The sequence below is a fragment of the Trichechus manatus genome, unplaced genomic scaffold (genome assembly GCF_000243295.1).
Source record: "Trichechus manatus latirostris isolate Lorelei unplaced genomic scaffold, TriManLat1.0 scaffold00170, whole genome shotgun sequence".
NCBI classification, from domain to species: Eukaryota; Metazoa; Chordata; class Mammalia; order Sirenia; family Trichechidae; genus Trichechus; species Trichechus manatus.
In genome coordinates, this window is record NW_004444106.1 from 4122114 (window position 1) to 4144260 (window position 22147).

The 22147-nt window shown below is 40.0% G+C and overlaps 1 protein-coding gene and 1 long non-coding RNA gene across 8 annotated transcripts in view; one reads left to right on the forward strand and one right to left on the reverse strand.

The window, feature by feature from the left end:
• The window catches only part of LOC111822397 (uncharacterized), a 29424-nt gene extending 13405 nt beyond the window's left edge, over positions 1-16019 (reverse strand). Inside the window, exons 1-2 of the long non-coding RNA XR_002825672.1 lie at positions 15968-16019; positions 13825-13902 (exon numbers count right to left, since the gene is read on the reverse strand). This is a non-coding gene — a long non-coding RNA (uncharacterized LOC111822397). The remainder of the gene's footprint in view (positions 1-13824; positions 13903-15967) is intronic.
• Positions 1-22147, forward strand: part of LOC105756785 (zinc finger protein 789) — a 224699-nt gene that overhangs the window by 101788 nt on the left and 100764 nt on the right. The window lies entirely within an intron of this gene.

A 22147-nucleotide genomic window follows, 5' to 3' on the forward strand; every position in this document is an offset into this window, starting at 1 on the left:
TGTTGGCTTGATATATTTTTTTCCATCCTTTGAGTTTTAGTTTGTGTCTTTAAATCTAAGGTGTGTCTCTTGTAGGCAGCATATAGACAGATCGTTTTTTTTAATCCAATCTGGCACTCTCTGTCTCTTTATTGGTGCATTTAGTCCATTTACATGGAAGTCTATTTCTGAAGTCCAAATGGAGTAGTTCTCAAATTCAAAAGGACCAGAGGCAATCCCTTAGTCCAAGGTAACCATAAAAATATGGAAAGTTTTGCTAGTTAAGTTTTCATTATAGATCTTTCAACTAGGCCAGAGGATAGAGGATGATAAGTACAATAAAGTCTCTGAAAAATGGGGATAATTTTACATATTTCCTTAATTATTTATCCAGTAAAATGAGTGCCTTAGTCACTACAAAGGATCTTTGGGGCTTCCCAAGGGGCGATAATGTTCTTAAGAAGTTTCTTAGCCAGAAAAGCAGCAGTGGCTAAGGAAAGGAAAAACTTCTACCCAATGAGAAAACCTACAAGTCATTACTAATAGAAACTTGCAACTGCTCAAGAGGGGGAGTTGGATAAAATCAATCTGCCATCAGGCATTAGTCCTGATGGCAGAGGAAATTTCCCAGGTGGAGCTTTATCAGTTTTATCTAAATTAAATTGAGAGCAAATCAAATATTGGGCAGCTAACTGTTCAGCAGCTTCATAAAAATGTCCCCACCAATATTTCATTAAAACTTCTATCATCTAATTTCTTTCCTGCCCCACCCGTCTGTCAGTCTGTCATCTTGTGGGACTTGCTTGTGGCTGTGATGCTGGAAGCTATGCCACTGGAATTAAAATAACAGCAGAGTCACCTGTGGCAGGGAAGTTTCAGCTGAGCTTCCAGACTAAGACAGACTAGGAAGAAAGATCCAGCGATCTACTTCTGAAAAGAATTAGCCAGTGAAAACCTTACGAATAGCAGCAGAACATTGTCTGATACACTGCCAGAAGGTGAGCCCCTCAGGTTGGAAGGCACTCAGAATACGACTGGGGAAGAGCTGCCTCCTTAAAGTAGAGTTGACCTTAATGACGTGGATGGAGTCAACCTTTCAGGATGTTCATTTGCTGATATGGCACAACTCAAAATGAGAAGAAACAGCTGCAAACATCCATTAACAATCAGAATGTGGAAGGTACGAAGTATGAATCTAGGAAAACTGGAAATTGACAAAAATGGAATGGAACTCATAAACATCAATATCCTAGGCATTAGTGAGCTGAAATGGACTGGTATTGGCCATTTTGAATCAAATAATCATATGGTCTACTATGCTGGGAATGGCAACTTTAAGAGGAATGACGTTGCATTCATCATCAAAAAGAACATTTCAAGATCTATCCTGAAGTACAACACTGTCAGTGATAGGATAATACCCATACACCTACAAGAAGACCAGTTAATATGCCTATTATTCAAATTTACACACCAACAACTAAGGCCAAAGGTGAAGAAACTGAAGATTTTTACCAACTTCTGCAGTCTGAAATTGATAGAATATGCAACCAGGATGAATTGATAATTACTGGTGTTTGGAATGCGGAAGTTGGAAACAAAGAAGAAAGATCAGTAGTTGGAAAATATGGCCTTGGTGACAAACGATGCCAGAGATCACATGATAGAATTTTGCAAGACCAACAACTTCTTCATTGCAAATACCTTTTTTCACCAACACAAACGGCGACTGTACACGTGGACTTCACCAGATGGAATACACAGGAATCAAATATCCTACATCTGTGGAAAGAGATGATGGAAAAGCTCAATATCATCAGTCAGAATAAATTCAGGGGCTGACTGCGAAACAGACCATCAATTACTCATATGCGAGTTCAAGTTGAAATGGAAGAAAATTAGAACAAGTCCACGAGAGCCAAAGTATGACCTTCAGTATACCCCACCTGAATTTAGAGACCGTCTCAAGAATAGATTTGACGCGTTGAACACTAATGACCGAAGACCAGATAAGCTGTGGAATGACATCAAGGACATCACACATGAAGAAAGCAAGAGGTCATTAAAAAGACAGGAAAGAAAGAAAAGATCAAAATGGACGTCACAAGAGACTCTGAAACTTGCTGTTAAACACTGAATAGCTAAAGCAAAAAGAAGAAATGATAAAGTAAAAGAGCTGAACAGCAGATGTCAAAGGACAGCTCAAGAAGACAAAGTAAAGTATTATAATGACATGTACAAAGACCTGAAGATAGAAAACCAAAAGGGAAGAACATGCTTGGCATTTCTCAAGCTGAAAGAACTGAAGAAAAAATTCAAGCCTCGAGTTGCAATAGTGAAGGATTCTACAGAGAAAAAAATTAAACAACGCAGGAAGCATCAAAGGATGATGGAAGGAATACACAGAGTCACTATACCAAAAAGAACTGGTCAATGTTCAACCATTTCAGGAGGTAGCATATGATCAAGAACCAATGGTACTGAAGGAAGAAGTCCAAGCTGCACTGAAGGCATTGGCAAGAAAGAATACTCCAGGAATTGATGGAATACCAACTGAGATGTTTCAACAAACAGATGCAGCGCTGAAGTACTCACTCATCAATGCCAAGAAATTTGGAAGACAGCTACCTGGCCACCGACTGGAAGACATTCATATTTATGCCTATTCCTGAGAGAAGAGATCCCACTGAATGCAGAAATTATTGAAGAATATCATTAGTATCACATGCAAATAAAATTTTGCTCAAGATAAATCAAAAGCAGCTGTTGCAGTATATTAACAGGGAACTGCCAGAAATTCTAGCCAGATTCAGAAGAGGATGTAGAATCAGGGATATCACTGCTGGTGTCAGATGGATACTGGCTGAAAGCAGAGAATACTAGAAAGATGTTTACTTGTGTTTTATTGACTATGCAAAGGGATTCGACTGTGTAGATCATAACAAGTTATGGATAACATTGCGAAGCACAGAAACTCCAGAACACTTAATTGTGCTCATGAGGAACCTGTACGTGGATCAAGAGGCAGTCATTCGAACAGAACAAGGGGACATTGCATGGTTTAAAGTCTGGAAAGGTGTGTGTCAGGGCTGTATCCTTTCACTATACCTGTTCACTTTGTACGCTGAGCAAATAAACCAAGAACATGGACTATATGAAGAAGAATACGACACTGGATTGGAGGATGACTCAGTAACAACCTAGGATATGCAGATGACACAACCTTCCTTTGTGAAAGTGAAGAGTACTTGAAGTACTTACTGATGAAGATCAAAGACCACAGCCTTCAGTATGGACTGCATCTCAACATAAAGAAAACAAAAATCCTCACAACTGGACCAACAAACAACATCATGATTAACAGAGAAACAACTGAAGTTGTCATGGATTTCATTTTACTTGGATCCACAATCAACAGCCATGGAAGCAGCAGTCAAGAAATCAAAAGACACACTGCATTGGGCAAATCTGCTGCAAAAGACCTCTCTAAAGTGTTGAAAAGCAAAGATGTCACCTTGAAGACTAAGGTGTGCCTGACCCAAGCCATGATGTTTTCAATCACCTCATATGCATGCAAAAGCTGGATGATGAATAAGGAAGACCGAAGAAGAATTGATGCCTTTGAATTGTGGTGTTGGAGAAGAATATTGAATATACTACAGACTGCCAAAAGAACGAACAAATCTGTCTCGCGAGAAGTACGACCAGGACACTCCTTAGAAGCAAGGATGGTGAGATTACGTTTCACATACTTTGGACATGTAATCAGGAGGGATCAGTCCCTAGAGAAGGACATCATGCTCAGTAAAGTAGAGGGTCAGAGAAAAACAGGAAGACCCTCACCGAGATTGACTGACACAGTGGTTGTAACAATGGGCTTAAGTATAACAAGAATTGTGAAGATGGCACAGGACCGGGCAGTGTTTCATTCTGTTGTACACAGGGTCGCTATGAGTCAGAACTGACTAGATGGCACCTAACAACAACTTCTTCCCAAACAGGTATTCATGTGCAATGAGTAGGTATGTTTTCATTCTCTAATTTTATCTGTAGTAGTTAACTGTTGATGTTTAAAAAGCGATTCTGAAATTTCTTTCGGGTCAAATTTTGGCAGGCAACATTTTACAAGTACCATATTTACAGGCATATTAACTGTTCTATTATCATTATCCATTCATTCCTTTTCATGATTACCAATGCAATTATCTTGGTCATGAATGAGGGTGGCATCTTTAAAGGTTGACTGGAAAGCAGCTTGTTTAGCTGCTCTATCTGCTAAGTCATTTCATTTCCTCTGTTTGTGGAACCCCTTTGGGTTGATGGGCCTGGAATTTAAGTACCACAATCTCAGAGGGTAGCGAAAGGGCTTCCAGGAGATCTGCTACTAAAGGGCTATTTTTAATTTGGGTCCTAGGAGAAGTTAGGAACACCCTTTGTTTCCATAACATACCAAAATCATGAGTAATTAAAAAAAAAAAGACACCTCAAATCTGTGTATTTACCTACTGTCCAGAAGCCAGTTTGCAAGCTCTTGTGGGTGCGATCAGCTCAGCTTGCTGAGCTGATGTAACATCTGAAAGGGTGTCACTTTCGAGGACCTTGGTGGAAGTGGCCACAGTATATCCTCCCTAGTAATGAGAGCTGGTAGGTTTAGCCTTTAAACATAACCCATCAACACAAAGGATTAAATCAGGATTTGATAATGGGGTTACTTATAAGTCTTGCATAGGAGACAAAAACTGTTTAGTAAGATTCAAGCAGTCATGGTGTGGATGGTTATCATTATTAGGTAAAGGTAACCACATTGCTGGATTCAGAGAGGTTACATTATGTAACTGAATATTAGAAACTGCCAAAAGAACTTCATAAGAAGTCAGCCTGCTGGCTGAAAGATGTTAACGTTGAATTTAGAATGGCTGACATTGTGTAACGTAAATGTTAAAAAAAATTACTCAAAAGTATATCTGCTGTGGTCTTAATTAGTCTAGCAGTTGTAGTGACTGCTCTTGGGCAAGGAGGTAGCCACTTGCTATCGGGTTCAGCTGGATACTATAATAACCAATGAATTTCAGTTGTCCTCTGTGCTTTTGAATGAGAGTTCCTAGAGTATTTTTAGAAGTCCTAGAGTACTGTCACAAAAAGGGAAAAGTCTGAATTATAATTAGGAAATCCTAGAGCAGAGGTGTTAATTTATGCTTCTTTTAGTTGAGTGATGGCCTTTTGGCCATTCTTGGATAGTTGAAAGGGGTCAGGATTTGAACACTTATGATAAGGGTAAAGAGGTTGCGCCAGTAAAGAAAAATTCAATATCCAAGTTCTGTAGCAACAACAGAGTTCTAAAAATCCATTTAATTGATTTTTGTAGTAGGAACAGGATAAGCTAAGATAGTCTCTTTTTTATTTTGGGGTTTACAGTGACTCCCTGTGTTGGGATTATATATCTCAAATACTTAACGGAAGATTGAGCTAAATGTAATTTTTCTTTGGAGGCCTTGTGACCTTCTCTGTTCATATGTGGTAACAACAGGACACTACTGGTAAGATATGCCCATTAAGAGTTAGAACAGACCGATAAATTATTAACTTATTGCAACAATGTAGACCGTTTGTATATTCAGAGATTCAATTAGACAAAAAGAGGGACTAGTTTTTCATTTTGTTGCTCTAGGGTTATGAAGCTGCCTGGGATAATGGGTTTGGTCTAGTCCTTTAAATCCCAGGCCTCAGTGTCAGATGGGTGTCTTTCACCATGCATCAGCCCTAAAGTTCCTTGTGTCCTGCCCCCGGGAGCAGACTCCAAGGCATTAAGCATCTTCAATTACCGTTGGGGGTCTAAGAACAATGCAGAGCACACGGGCGCCCACGATCTGACCTGGGGAGGGAAGAGGGGAAGACATTCTCCGGCAGTGCTGGACAACAAAAGGCCGCGCAGAGCTAGAGCCAGTGCCTGGGGTTGTGGGGAAAACTTTCTGAGGGGCTGGGGCAGCAGGGTGAGAGCATGGCTGCCCTTTTGCTGCACTACTTGGTACAATTGGTGGGCCAAGTGCAGGAACACTGGGCTGCCATGGCCCTACTCTGGGCCCTGTACCTGGTGGGTCTTTCTTTTTCCAACCAGCCTGGCTGGGCCACTTGTTATGTTTAAGTACAGGGAGCAGGCGAGTGGACTCTGCAGTGTCCACATCCTCTTTGTCAGCCACATGGACACAAGGCTCAGGCATAGCCAGCCTGCAAACAGTTTTATCAGGGCTGTGGCTACTTACCGCTGCTGGTGCTAAGAGGAGGAGGTGCTGCTGACTCCAGCCATTGCTGCCACTAGGGCTTGATCCATTGCGCTCAACCTGCCCATCCAGGCCCTCTAGGGCCAAGGCAGAGGGATGGGGAGAAGTGGCCAGCACACAGCCTTCCTACTGCCTCCTTCCCTTGTACCCGGAGAACGCCATCACTCATGGCAGCAGTTTCCACCCAGACAAAGTACAAGCTGCTGGGGTGCATCCTCTCTGGGAGACACTCTCTAGGTTTAATCAGTAGGCAGGTTGGGAGCCAGGAAAAAGGGAGTGCACATTTGTCTGGTCTGATTAACATAGTTATTAAACTATGTAAGTCTGCCAGGCAAGGTTTATAAATTTCAGCTAAAATATTAAATTCCTGGGTTAACTTGCAGGGATTTTTGTGTGAATTGGGAAACTTTTTTATAATGTCATGAAGTTCCACTTTAGACTATGGTAAATGTAACATGAAGAGGTTCCTCAGCCTCTTGTGGAGAGCAGAAGGAGAGGAAGGAAGCTGAGTGTCTGAGGCTACGGGTGGACTATAGACGCCAGGGTCACAGCCTTTTTGGGGAAGGGAGGGTATAGGAGATGTTGCCAGGAAGGTAGGTGGAGAGGTTACAGAGCTTTGACATTATAAATTTTTAATTTTTTTCAAAATGTTCTCCTACCAGGAGGCAATTTTATTATTTTTATTTCTTTTGTAACCTTCAAGAATTAATTGAAAAAAGAAAAAAAAAAAGCCTCTCGTTAGGTTTGATACGGGACCCCTTAGCTTCTACTCTACTATGTAGATTAATTTAGTTAAACTAAATGACCCCTACAGTGGGTCACTTTAAAATTTCCTTCAGCAAGTGCATGCCAGCAGCCTAAATATGAGACTAAACAGAGGTCAGAATGAGCTGCAGGAGTCCCATTAGGGGGTCCTTCCCCAGTCTTGGACGTGGCATTCCCAATCTGACTGAGAAACTTGCAAGTATTAAAGACCCAAAAGTGCACAAAAACCTTACAGTGCACCAGAGAGAAAGAGTTGAATCCAGTGAGATGCTCAGAAGATGACCAGAAAATGGAAGTATAAAGATAGACAATAAATTTCTCATGGAGCCATCTTCACACTAAGCAGAGGGTTCAATCTGAGAGGTTTACCTCCAACAGGCTCTGAAAATTTGAGGAGAAGGTCTGGGCACAAAGGGCCCTTGCTGGTACTGGGGCAAGTTGGTTCTGTGACTTCTCAGGATGCTAAAGATAAATACACCTTCCGAAATCCTGCCAACTATGCCACTGAATGTCATAATCACCTGTACTCTGATTAATGTAAAATTGAAAGATTTATTGAAAGTAAAGAGACAGCTTGAGCCAGAGATAGACTGAATTCCACACGGTGGAACCCAGTAATCCAATATGGCGACTCAGCAGTGAGGTTTTAGAACAGGGAAACAAAGGACATGAAGTACAGTACTTGATGGGTATTTACAAACTTACATCATTGAAAGACATTACTTGATTAGTAATTACAGGCTTAGATCAACAAAAGACATTATTACTGGATTGGTAGTAGATCACTTAAAGGCTGGACTTTCTGAGGCGGGAACTCGTAAGGCAGGACTGCCTGTAGTGGAAATTCGTACGGCAATTGGCTTAAATGGACATACATATGTTTCTTAGGTTGGTTACAATGTGGTAATCATAAGGGTATGTAATCGGTAAGGGGCTGCAGGGCAGCTATGTCATCATTAATGGACATTCTTCTCTCAGGGGAGTCACAGTGTAGTTACATCATCATAGCCGGACATGTCTTAGTTTCATGATTATGTCTGCTTGAAAAATGGCTGTTTATAGGGTGCAAATGGAACTAGCCACAGAGGAGCTGTATTCAAACCTCAAGCTAGCCATTTCAGTTTTTCTCAGGTGCATCAAATTTTAAAATTCCCTTGCACAGGACAAAGACCAAATTCTTTGGGTAAAGTTAAGGTAAACCCCACACAAGTGCTGAGGAATAAAATAGCTTAATCACCCATATATTTATCTCTCCAAATTTATAGTCTTATATTTAGGCCCTTAATGTTGCTCAGTAATTCTTGCTCTCATATTCCTCACAAATGTATGCGATACCTTTATCACTCTTGTTCCTTCAAAAGCATTTACTGAGCAGAAGTATATTCCAGATTTTGTTATATGCCAGGATTAATTAATTAATCAACTAATTAATTAATTAATGTTAAGGCTCCTTAACATTAATCCTGCTGAGGCCAAGGACATAGCTCTTCAGACTGTATACCCTGCAACTCTGGAGGTCACCACTCATATCACAGCTTTGTGAGTGGTGTCCCCTAGAGTTGCTAAGCATACAACCTGTACAACCCTAGAGCAACCCTAGTCCCTGCTTCTGGAAGTGAACTGTCTAATTGGGGAAGACTGAGACCTAAACGTGATAATAACCCAATGGTCAATTACACAAAGAGGTAATGAGGGGGGCCTGTGAGAACATGTAGATGTACACAAATTGCTTACCCTACCTCCTGCCTCTCAGAATGCATTGCCAGTCCCTTCCCAGGAAACAGTCCATGGGGTGCCATATGCCTCATGCTCTTTAACTTCCCTCACCAACTTCCCTACACATCACGTACATTTGTAATCATCTCTCCCTCGTGTCTCAGAGGAAGACATTGCCCTTCTCCTGGTAATCCCTCCTCCTCTGAATTTGAGTCCATTCTCTCATGTCTCCTCCAGGGTCTTAATCCGATTCTTCCTCTTCTACATTTTTATTCTCTTCCCCCTCTATTGGTTTTTGTCTTTAGCCTGTAAAAATGCTAAAAATCATTCTTATCTTTAAAATGATGTTCCTTGCTCCTTCTATCCCAACTTGTTACCACTCTCTCCTTCCCCTACTGGACATGCCTCTATAAAAAACACTCTACAAACTCATCTCTCAATCATTCCACAACCCTCTATCTGGCTTAAGCACTCATCATTCCCCTGGAACTGTTCTTCTAAGCTACCATAGTGATTGCATAGTTGGAAACACAGGAAAGAGTAACTTACTTAACACTACCCGAGGAAGTCAGAAAAGATTTCCAAGAAGATGCTTTCAAGCTGAGTCTTAAAATATGAATAGGTATGATCAAGTACAATTTATCCCAGGGATGCAAGGGTGGTTCAACATTAGAAAATCAATCAATGTTGTATACCACATTAACAGAACAAAAGACAAAAAATGATCATCTCAATAGATGCAGAAAAGGCATTTGACAAAATTTAACACCCTTTCATGATAAAAACACACAATAAGATAGGAATAGAAGGAAAATTCCTTATTATAATAAAGGGCATTTATGAAAAGCCCACAGCTAACAGCATACTCAATGGAGAAAGACTGAGAGCTTTCACTAAGATTAGGGACAAGACAAAGATGCCCACTCTCACCACTGCTATTCAACATCATTCTGGAAGATCTAGCCAGAGCAATTAGGCTAGGAAAAAAAAAAGAAGTATTCAAATTGAGAAGGAGGAAGTAAAACCATCCCTTTTCACAGATGACATTATGCTACATATAGAAAACCCCCAAAGAATCCACAAGAAAGCTATTAGAATAAATGAATTCAACAATGTGACAGGGTATAAGGTCAACACACAAAAATCAGTCAGCTTCCTAGATGTCAGAAATAAGCAAGTGGAAAAAGAAATCAAGTAGCATTACCATTTACAATAGCATCTAAAAGAATAATGTACCTTCCCGGATGGAGCAGGAGAAAGGTGGGGTGGAGAACTCAAATTCTACTAAGAAGACCAGACTTAACGGTCTGACTGAGGCTGGAGGGACCTCGGAAAGCACGGCCCCTGAATCCTCTATCAGTCCAGAACTAAAACAATTTCTGAGGCCAACTCTTCAGACAGGGAGTGGACTGGACTGTGGGACATAAAGTGATACTCATGAGGAGTGTGCCTCTTAGCTCAAGTAGATACAAGAGACTAAATGGGCAGCTTCTGTCTGGAGGTGAGATGGGAAGACAGAGAGGGTTAGGAGCTGGTTTAATGGACATGGGGAATCAGAGGTAGAAAGGAGTGTGCTGTCACAGTATGGGGAGAGCAATTAGAGTCACATGACAGTGTATGTATAAATTTTTGTATGGGAGAAAAAAATACTTTAAAAGAATAAAGTACCTAGTAATAAATTTAACCAGGAAGATAAAAGACTTATACACAGAAAACAATAAAATATTACTAAAAGAAATGAAAGAAGAATTAAACCGAAGGACATTCTGTTTTCATGGACTGGAAGGCTTAATATAGTTAAGCTGTCAATACTACCCAAAGCAATCTATAAAACCAATGCAATCCCTATCAAAATTCCAACAGCCTTCTTTACAGAAATAGAAAAGCCAGTCCTCAAATGTATACGGAAGGGCAAGGGACACTGAATAGCTAAAACAATCTTCTTTTTTTATTGTACTTTAGAAGAAGGTTCACAGAACAAACTAGCTTCTCATTAAACAGTTAGTACGCATATTGTTTTATGGCATTGGTTAACAACCCCGCAACATGTCAGCACTCTCCCTTCTCAACCTTGGGTTCCCTATTACAGCTTTCCTGTCCCCTCCTGCCTTCTAGTCCTTGCCCCTGCGCTTGTGTACCCCTTTAGTCTCATTTTGTTTTACGGGCCTGTCTAATCTTTGGCTGAAGGGTGAACCTCAAGAGTGACTTCCTTACTGAGCTAAAAGGGTGTCCGGGGGCCATACCCTTGGGGTTTCTCCAGTCTCTGTCAGGCCAGTAAGTCTGGTCTTCTTTTGTGAGTTATAATTTTGTTCTACATTTTTCTCCAGCTCTGTCTGGGACCCTCTATTGTGCTCCCTGTCAGGGCAGTCAGTGGTGGCAGCCAGGCACCATCTAGTTGTGCTGGACTCAGTCTGGTGGAGGCTGTCATAGTTGTGATCCATGAGTCCTTTGGACTAATCTTTCCCTTGTGTCTTTGGTTTTCTTCATTCTTCCTTGCTCCCGAAGGGGTAAGACCAGTGGAGTATCTCAGATGGCTGCTAAAGCAATTTTGAAGAAGAAAAAAGCAGGACTCACACTTCCTGATTTCAAAACATAGTATAAAACCACAGCAATTAAAACAGCCTGGTACATTGAAAACCAGTTGCCATCCAGTTGCTTTCAACTCATAGTGACCCTATACTGGTATAATAATAGACATACAGACAAATAAAATAGAATTGAGAACCTAGAAATAAATCCATACATCTATGGTCAACTGACTTTCAACAAGGATGCTAAGTCCATTCAATAGGGAGGAAGAGTCTCATCAATAAATGGTGCTGGGAAAATTGGAATTCCACATGCAGAAGAATGAAACAGGATCCATGCCTCACACTATACACAAAAAACAATGCAAAATGGATCAAGGACCTAAATGAGAAAACTAAAATCATAAAATTCTTAGAAGAAAATGTAGGAGTGAGGCTGTGAGACCTAATTTTTAACAATGCATTGCCAGATACAATAACAAAAGCATGAAGAGCAAAAAAGGTAAAAGAGATAATGACACCTTATAAAAATTAAACACTTTTGTTCATCAAAGGACTTTATCAACAAAGTGAAGAGACAACCTACAGATTGGAAGAAAATTTTTGGATATTCAAATGGCCAACAAACACACGAAAACATGCTCACTGTCATTAGCCATTAAAAAAAAAAAAAAAACCTGTTGCCGTTGAATCAATTCTGACTCACAGCAACCCTACAGGACAGAGTAGTACTGCCCCATAGGGTTTCCAAGGAGTGACTGGTGGGTTCGAACTGCTGACCTTTTGGTTAGCAGCCGAGCTCTTAGCCACTGCACCACCAGGGAAATGCAAATCAAAACTACAGTGAGATACCACCTCACCCCTATTAGAATGTCAATGTTCAAAAAAAGGAAAACAAGAGGTGCTGGTGAAGTTGTGGAGAAACTGGAACCCTCATTCATTGCTAGTGGGAATGTAAAATGGTACAGCCATTGTGACACACAGTTTGGTGGTTATTCAAAAGATTGAAGATACAACTACCACGTAAGTCGGCAATCCCAATCTGAGTTATATACCCAGAAGTGAAGGCAGGAATGCAAACAGAAACCTGTACACCAATGTTCACTGAGACACTTTTCCCAACAGCAAAAAGGTAGAAACAACCAAAATGTCTGTCAACAGATAAATGGGTTTAAAAAAAACGTAGTATACACACACAATGGAATACTACTCAGCTATGAAGTCCTGATGCATGCATGCTACAACATGGATGAACCTTGAAAATGTCATGTTGAACAAAGTCAGTCAGTCACAAAAGGACAAATATATGATCTCACTTATATGAAATAGGCAAATATATAGAAACCAAACATTATTAATGGTTACCAGGGGTGGAAGGAAGGGGGAAAGGAGGAGTTTTTGCTCAGGAGGCATTGAGTTTATGTGAATGGTGGTGGAATATTTTGGAAAAGGATAGCGAGAATGGCTGCATAACTTGAAGAATGAAATCAATGTTACTGAATTGTACGTGTAGAAATTGTTGATGGAGTATATTGCGTTATGTATATTTTCACCACAATTTTAAAAAAAAAGAGTAGGTAAGTTTGTCTGTTGATGGAGAGAACATTACATACAAAAACAATAGAAGGAAACAGCGCTTCATACTTCTGTGTGCAAACTCTTTGGCTCTCAAGGACGGACTGGAATCGAAGCAGGAAAGGCAGACAGAACTTCATGATCCTTTGGAAAACAGGGACTGGAGTAACATGGTCAAATTGCCTCAACTCACATTCCATTCTGTCCAAGAGTGTTCCTTTAAAATTGTTGCAATGGCTTCCTAACCTGACCGCTTACTTTGTTTTTTTTTCCTTTTTTTTTATTATTGTGGTGAAAATATATATACCCAAACATTAGCCAGCACAACTTCCACATTTACAATTCAGTGACATTCTTCATGTAGTGCCACCTTCTTTCCTTACTTAAAAACTCAATTTCTTGTAATTACTTCTATAATGTTACAAATTCAGTAACTGAGCTTCCAGTGCAGCCTTTAATACTAACAGTTCAGAATTTATTTCCATAAACTCCTTCAGGTAAGAGTTTACCTCCCAGATAAAAGGATAGTATCTGGTATCTTTATTTCCCAGCTCAAAGGACAGTATATGGTGTATAGTACGTATACAACGGTGCTCACTGAGAGAAACAATGAGTAAGGATGGCAATAATACATTAAATTTACAGAGCATCTAAAATGTAACTACATACTATGCAAAGTATTTTACATGTCTTATTTCATCTAATCTGCACAACTGTTTGTGATTGGTACTATCATTATTTCACTTTATAGACAAGGAAAATGGTGGCCCAGAGAGCTTATGTAACCATTAGAAGGTAACACACCTTAAAAGTACTAGAGCCTGGATGTGAACCTGTCTGACTACAGAGTTCAAGCTCTTTACATCATACTTTCCAAGAGGGAAAAATCCCTAAATTGGTAAAGAAGCTCAACAAAGAAGTGAAAGCTATACCCTGGCAGCAGTGACTATATCCAAGGAAGCAGAGGAGAAAGCACGGCTCACCTTCCACCTGGCTGTCAGGAGCACAGCATCCACAGCCTGGTCTTTCACAAGGGGCAGGATCCTAGTGTTGACACTAAGCTGAAGGGTAAGATTAGGGTAAAAAAAGACAGTGAGTGAGGCCTGCAATAATCTGAATCTTTCTCACTAGGCAGACCTGAGACAAGGAATTCTAACAGTGCCAACAATGAGGCCCTCCCAAATACCTCAGCTAATATAAAGTCACTGTGTGTGGTACTAGAATTTGTGATAAAATGAAATGAGTCACTAAAGCAGTCCTACCAAGAATTTCTAAAGTTAGATCAACCTACAAAGCTTTTTCCAAGGGAACCCATAGTCTTGTTAGTCTTTTCTTCCCAGAGGATGTTCTCCAGCATCTCATATAGAGTCAGGTGAGAGAATGCCAAAACGATTTTAGGACAGTTATCAGAGATTTCAAGCTGCATATCATATACAAGGAGGTAATTATAAATCCAATGTTGTTACCCTCAAGGCCTCTACACAGGTGATGGGATACAGGTGATTTCCATTTTCTTCTTGTACTTGTCTCTATTTTCCAAATTCTACAATGAATTTATTTTACTCTCGTTGAACAAACTCACATACACAATAAGTAGGTTTTATCTTTTTTCCCCGTCATTTTAAAATAAAATTAACCATCAGTTTAGCTTTGCCTGGAGACACTAATTTCCAACCATGACTTCCCTCCCCTAAATCTAGCCTTACAGCTCTCCAGAAAGTGAGGTCATTTTAGGTAATGCCACAGAGCTGTATCTTTGTTTTTCTAAAGACTTTAAATGCTCACCTATTACCAACCCTTCTCCTACTAACAGACCCACCCACTAACCAGCTAACTAGTTGTTGTTAGGTGCCGTCAAGTCTGTTCCAACTCAGAGTGACCCTATGTACAACAGAACAAAACAGTGCCCGGTCCTATGCCATCCTCACAATCGTAGCTATGCTTGAGCTCATTGTTGCAGTCACTGGGTCAGTCTTGTTGAGGGTCTTCCTCTTTTGTTGACCCTCTACTTTACCAAGCATGATGTGCTTCTCCAAGGACTGGTCCTTCCAGATAACGCGTCCAAAGTACATGAGACAAAGTCTCGCCATCCTAGCTTCTAAGAAGCATTCTGGTTGTACTTCTTCCAAGACAGATTTGTTCATTCTTTTGGCAGTCCATGGTATGTTCAATATTCTTCACCAACACCATAATTCAAAGGCATCAATTCTCCTTTGGACTTCTGTATTCATTGTCCAGCTTTCGCATGCATATGAGGTGACTGAACATACCATGGCTTGGGTCTGATGCACCTTAGTCCTCAAAGGGACATGTGTGCTCTTTAACACTTTAAAAACGTCTTTTGCAGATTTGTCCAATGCAATACATCATTTGATTTCTTGACTGCATGGGTGTTGACTGTGGATCCAAGTAAAATGAAATGTAAAGTAAAATGAAATCCTTGACAACTTCAGTCCTTCCTCTGTTTATCATGGTGTTGCTTATTGGTCCAGTTGTGAGAGTTTTTCTTTTCTTTATATTAAAGTGTCATACTGATTGATTGATCTTCATCAGTACGTGCTTCAAGTCCTCTTCACTTTCAGCAAGACTGTATCATCTGTATGCTGCAGGTTGTTAACAAGTCTTCCTCCAATCCTAATGCAGCGTTCTTCATATAGCCCAGCTTCTCAGATTATTTGCTCAGCATATAGACTGAATAAGTATGGTGAAAGGATACAACCCTGACACGCACATTTCCTGATTTTAAACCATGCAGCATCTCTTTGTTCTGTTCAAATAACTGCCTTTTCGTCTATGTACAGGTTTTCATGAGCACAATTTAGTGTTCTGGAATTTCCATTCTTCATAATGTTATCCATAATGTGCTATGATCCACACAGCTGAATGCCTTTGCATAGTCAATAAAACACAGGCAAACATCTTTTTGGTATTCTCTTTCAGCCAGGATCCATCTGACATCAGCAGTGATACAACTTCTTCCACTTCCTTTTCTGAATCGGGCTTGAATTTCTGGTAGCTCCCTGTTGATGTACTGCTACGCTTGCTTTTGAATTATCTGCAGCAAAATTTTACATGTGTGTGATAGTAAAGATATTGTTCAATAATTTCTGCATTCTGTTGGATTACCTGTCTTTGGAATGGGCACAAATATGGATCTCCTTCAGTCAGTTGGCCAGGTAGCTGTCTTCCAAATCTTTTGGCATAGGCAAGTGAGGACCTCCAGTCCACATCCGTTTGTTGAAACATCTCAACTGGTATTCCGTCAATTCCTGAAGCCTTGTTTTTTTTTTTGCCAAGTCGTCAGTGCAGCTTGGGCTTCTTTCTTCAATACTTCATCATTTCTTCCATTTGCTTCAGCTGCTCTGCCTTCAAGGTCATTAAAAAGACAGGAAAGAAAGAAAAGACCAAAATAGATGTCAGAAGAGACTCTGAAACAAACCAACTAAGGAGGTGTTTTGGGGGCCCATGACTACCCTCTAGAAGGATTTACAATAACAGATATGCTTTCTGTGCTTTCTTTCCACCTGTGAACTTCAGGGACACTTCTGCAAAGCCCTCTCAGGTCTTGGAGTCCAGAACTATTATAGGAAGTAGATTCCGTAGGCACATTTTGGTACTTAGGATCCCAAAATGAATGCCATGTGCATATCATAAATCTTGATATTTACATTAAACATTTCTGACAAACTGGTTTTAAATAAAAATTAATGGCCGTTGATCCCAGGTACAGATCTTTCTGAGAACAACAGGGAGTTTTAAAAAATGTTCTAACTTCAAGGACATTCTGAGAAAAACAACTTGACATGGAAGGATATTTATGACTTACCCTACAGATCATAAACAATCCCCAACAAACAAGTATACCTATAAAACAGATCCCTACTTTGTTATAAGACTCTCCCTTTAATTACTGGAAACCCTGCTGGCATAGTGTTTAAGTGCTACAGCTGCTAACCAAAAGGTTGGCAGTTCGAATCCACCAGGTGCTCCGTGGAAACTCTATGGAGCAGTTCTACTCTGTCCTATAGGGTTGCTATGAGTTGGAATTGATTCGACAGCAGCGGGTTTGGTTTTTGTTTTTTTCCCCTTTAATTAAGGAAATACCGAAGACCCAATTATTGTAACCGCCCTACTAGAAATCCTCTGCCTTTAAAAACTCTGTACTTGTGCAGCCTAAAATAAAATAGCTCCTTTCCACTTTCAGCTTGGATGCTGCATGACTACAATCAGTTCTTGCTCAATAAACCTCACACTGATAACGGACCCTGGTGGTGTCTGATATTTTTTGGCACTGGTATGTCATCTCCCTGGGTATATAAAACATCACCATTAATCAAGGGTCTGTACCATGACTCCAAGCTTTCCAGGAGATAAGTAACCAGTAAACTAGGTCTGCTACCTTAATTAACTATTTTCTTGCAGGCATTTTTAATTATATTCAGATTTCTGGGGTTATCACTGCTTCAGTTTAAGAAAAAATGTACAAGGTTGTTTTCCAGTAAAAATTACACGTGTTAAAGAAAAAACGGTCCTCTTGTTTAAGCTTAACTTGAACCCTTCTGCGAAACTGGGAACCTCTAGTAAGGACGGTTCTGGGAAAAATCAGCTAAGCACTTTTTTAAAAAAAAAAATTTTATTGTTCTTGGTGAAGATTTACACAGCATTTTAGGTTTCTATTCAACAATTTCTACACAAATTGTTCAGTGACATTAGTTACATTCTTCACAATGTGTGAACATTCTCATTATTTCTGTTCTGGTTGTTCCATTTCCATTAATCTAGTTTCCCTGCCCCCTTACTTTCTCATCTTTGTTTTAATTGTTGACCGTTTGGTCTCATATAGATAATTTTTTAAAGGAGCACAGTACTGACAGGTGATAATTATTATTCTGTGTGTCAATCTGTTGTTTAGCTAAAAGGTGGCCTCAGCTTCCAGGATACTTTTGGTTCCACGTTGAAAGACAATCTCATAGTGAAAGTCTCAGGGGTCCTTCAGTCTCAACAGGTCCAGTAAGTGTGTTTTTCTGTTTTTAAGAACTTAAGTTTCTGTTCCACATTTTTCTCCCATTCCATCAGAAGCCATCTAGTAGCCTTGATCAGAATGGTCAGTAGTAGTAGCCAGGCACCATCTAATTCTTCTGGTCTCAGGGAAGATGAGACCGCGGTGTGTGTAGACTACGAGTCCTGTAAACTAGTTTTTTCAGAGTCTTTGGTTTACTTCTTTCTCTTTCTCCAAACTAGTAGAGGCCAAAAGTTGTATCTTAGATGGCCACTCACAAGCTTTTAAGGTCCTAGACACTACTCACCAAACTAGGATGTAGAACATAAACTTTATGAACAATATTATTCCAATTGACCGAGATGTCCCACAAGACTATAGTCTAATCCTTCAAACCAGAAAACCAATCCTGCAAGGTATTTGGTTATGTCTAAGAAGTATCCATAACTATGTGCCCTATGTGCTTTATTATATACGTATATGTGTCTTAGTTATCTAGTGCTGCTATAATAGAAATACCACAAGTGGATGGCTTTAACAGAAATTTATTCTCTCCCAGTCTAGGAGACTAGAAGTCTAAATTCAGAGCACCAGGTCCAAGCGAAGGCTTTCTCTCTCTGTGAATTCTGGAGGAAGGTCCTTGTCATCAATCTTCCTCTGGTCAAGGAGCTTCTCAGCGCAGGGACCTCAGGTCCAAAGGACATACTCTGCTCCTGGCACTACTTTCTTTCTTGGTGGTATGAGGTCCCTCTGTCTCTCTGCAAGATTCTCTCTTTCATATCTCAAAAGAGATCGACTCAAGATACAACCTGATCTTGTAGATTGAGTCCTGCCTCATTAACATAACTGCCTTTAATCCTGCCTCATTAACATCATAGAGGTAGGATTTACAAAAATTCGGAAAAAATCACATTAGATGACAAAATGGTGGACAATCACACAATACTGGGAATCTTGGCCTAGCCAAGTTGACACACATTTTTTGGGGGGACACAATTCAATCCATAACAGTATGTATATATGCATATACATATATACACACCTATATATACACACATACACACTCACATATACATACCTATACACATATATGCCTACATACATACATATACCTACGCATATATTTTTTGGTTTTTGTTGCAAAGTTATATATGCTATAACCAAAACCAAACTCGTTGCTATCAAGTCGATTCCAACTCAATAGCAAACCTACAGGACAGAGTAGAACTGCCCCATAGTGTTTCCAAGGGGCTGCTGGTGGATTCAAACTGCTGACCTGTTGGTTAGCAGTCAAGCTCTTAACCACTGTGCCACCAGGGTTCCTATATATCCCATAGCAATTATCAAAAGGTCCTTATTTCTTGTGTACATCTTAGTGACATCATTTACCTTCACCAAGCTGTGCACACTTCACCCTCATTCAGTGTTACCTTTCCCATCACCAAAAATAAGAAGTGTCTACTATGAAGAGAGTGAATCCTCTCCCCCCACCCCCACTATCCCAGGTAACCAGCAATGAACATTAGTTTCTGTATATTTACATGTTCATATCATTTCATAAAAGTAAATACGTAACGGTATTTGTTTTTTTGTGATTGACTTATTTTGCTCAACATAATGTCCTCCAGGTTCATTCATGTTCCAAGATGTTTCAGAAACTCATTTTTCTTTATCATTGAGTAGTATTCCATGCATGTACGTACCACATTTTACTTATCCATTCATCCTTTGATAAGTAGCACTTAGGCTGTTTCCATCTTTTTGCTACTGTGAATAGTGCTGTGATGAACGTAAATGTGCATATGTCTGTTCACGTCACTTCTATTAGATCCTTAGAGTATATACCTAGTAGTGGAACTGCTGAGTCATATGGCAGCTCTACCTCTAGTTTTCTGAGGAACCATCAAATGGTGTTCCACAATGGCTGTACCATTTTGCATTTCCATCAGCAACAGATGAAGGTTCCAATTTCTTCATATCCCCTTCAACACTTATTCTCCTTTTTTAAAAATATATCTTAGCCATCCTAGTAGGAGTGAAATGCTATCTCATTGTGGTTTTGATTGGTATTTCTATGATGGCTAAAGATGCTGAGCATCTTTTCATGTGTCCATTGGCATTTTAATATCTTTAGTGAAGTGTCTGTTCATGTCCTTTGCCCAGTTTTTGATTGGGTTATTTGTCTTTTTACTGTTAAGCTGTAGGAGTTTTCTACATATCTTAGATATTAGATCCTTATCAGTTATATCATTCCCAAAGATTTTTTCCCCAGTCTGTGGGTTGTCTCTTTACTCTTGATAAAAGTCTTTTGATGAACATAAGTATTTAACTTTTATGAGGTCCCAGTTACCTATTTTGTTTTCTGTTGCTCATGGATTTGTTGTTGTTTGATAATCTATTATTGAAAAAAAAAAAATAAGTCCCAAAGATTTGCCCCTATATTTTCTTCCAAGAACTTTATGGTTTAGAGTTAACATTTAGGTCCTTGATTCATTTTGAATTAGTTTTTGCGTATGGCATGAGGTATGGATCTTGTTTCATTTTTCTGCATGTGGAAATCAGCTAAGAACTTTTTAAAATAATAATGCTAGAATACACCTAACCACAAATGATTAAGTAAACTGAAACTAACCTATAGATTACAGATCTGCAAGCTTAAAGAACCAATCTGAACCGAGGCCCCACTTTTAGATAGCCCACCAACTGCCATCTAAGCAAATGTCAATCAATCACTATAACTTCCCCTTTGAAAATCCAGTTTGTACTGTGTATATAAAACCAAAAACCCAAACCTGTTGCCACTGAGTTGATTCTGGATCATGGCAATGCCTATGTTACAGGGTAGAACTGTCCCATAGGGTTTTCTTGGCCATAATCTTTATGGAAGTAGATTGCCAGGCCTTTCTCCCATGGTACTGCTGGGTAGGTTCGAATTGCCAACCTTTTGGTTAGAGGCCCAGAGCAAGCTGTTTGCACCACCCTGGGAGAATCAGGGTGTCTTACAAACAGTGTTGTTGTTGTTTTTAATTTGTTGTTGTTGTTGTTGAGAATATACACAGAACACACACCAGTTCAATACTTTCTACTTGTACAATTCAGATTATATTTTTCAAGTCATGCAACCATATGGAGTTTAGCTGAGGGACATAGGATAATGAAAAAAATTTTTCCCTAGGCTGCATGTATGAAAAAGAAATTTAATTCAAATTAGATTTTTAGCTGATAAGGTTTACTGAAGAACAACTGTTTTTTTGAACAAGGAGTCTCCTCTCTGCCTAGGATAAACCCAGCATTGGATCATAAATCAGATGATGAAGTAGGAAGCCTAAAGAAAGGGACTTTTTTTATGTAAATGCATTTTAAAGACAGCCCTTCACATACAGAACAGAGCAGAACTGCCCCATAGGGTTTCCAAGGAGAACTGGTAGATATGAACTGCCGACCTTTTGATTAGCAACGGAGCTCTTAACCACTACACCACCAGAGCTCCTCACATACAGCACAAGTTTTCTAAAAATATCGTTTGAAAGACACCCTGCTTCTTAAGCAAGGAGGCACCACAGAACATGTCTTGATTAACAACTCCAAGGTTACAGCAGGGGCCTCATCCCTTTCATTATCTACACTATATTTACTGACTATCTGTTGTGAACCACAAGGAGCCCTGGTGGGGCAGTGGTTAAGCACTTGGCTGTTAAAGGAAAGGTCGGCAGCTTGAACCAACCAGCCAGCCTCTAGGGAGAAAGATGTGGCAGTCCGCTTCGTCTGTAAAGATTTATACCTTTGGAAACCCTACTAGGCAGTTCTACCCTATCCTATAGGGTCACTATGAGTCAGAACGACTCTGTGGCAACGGGTTTTTACTGTGAACCAGGCACTGCGCATTTGGAAGTCAGCATCATACTACAATCTAAAATGCTACTTGAGAATATTGTGAACATCTTAAATTTATAATCACATCTTGTTTTTCCCCCATAACAAAACCAAACCAAACAGTAGCACTAACTAGTCATTTATTCATTGGACTTTGTTCCTTGTCCATGCTGAAGACCTGACAACGCCGAAAATATTAAAATGATCCTGCCACAGACCCTTAAGACCCTCCATAAAAGCCCTGTAATTTCCTCTTAAACCTGGTGGTCTCTCCAGCAGTTACACCTTGGCTGCCAAAATCACCACTGCCTCTTCGCGGCATCAACCCCTCCCATCCGAATAGTTACTTTCTCCCCAAACCTGCTCTGCGCCTCCGACCTTCAGCCGCGCCGCCTCCTCCGGAAAGTCCTCTACTTAGCCTTTTGGGTCTACCC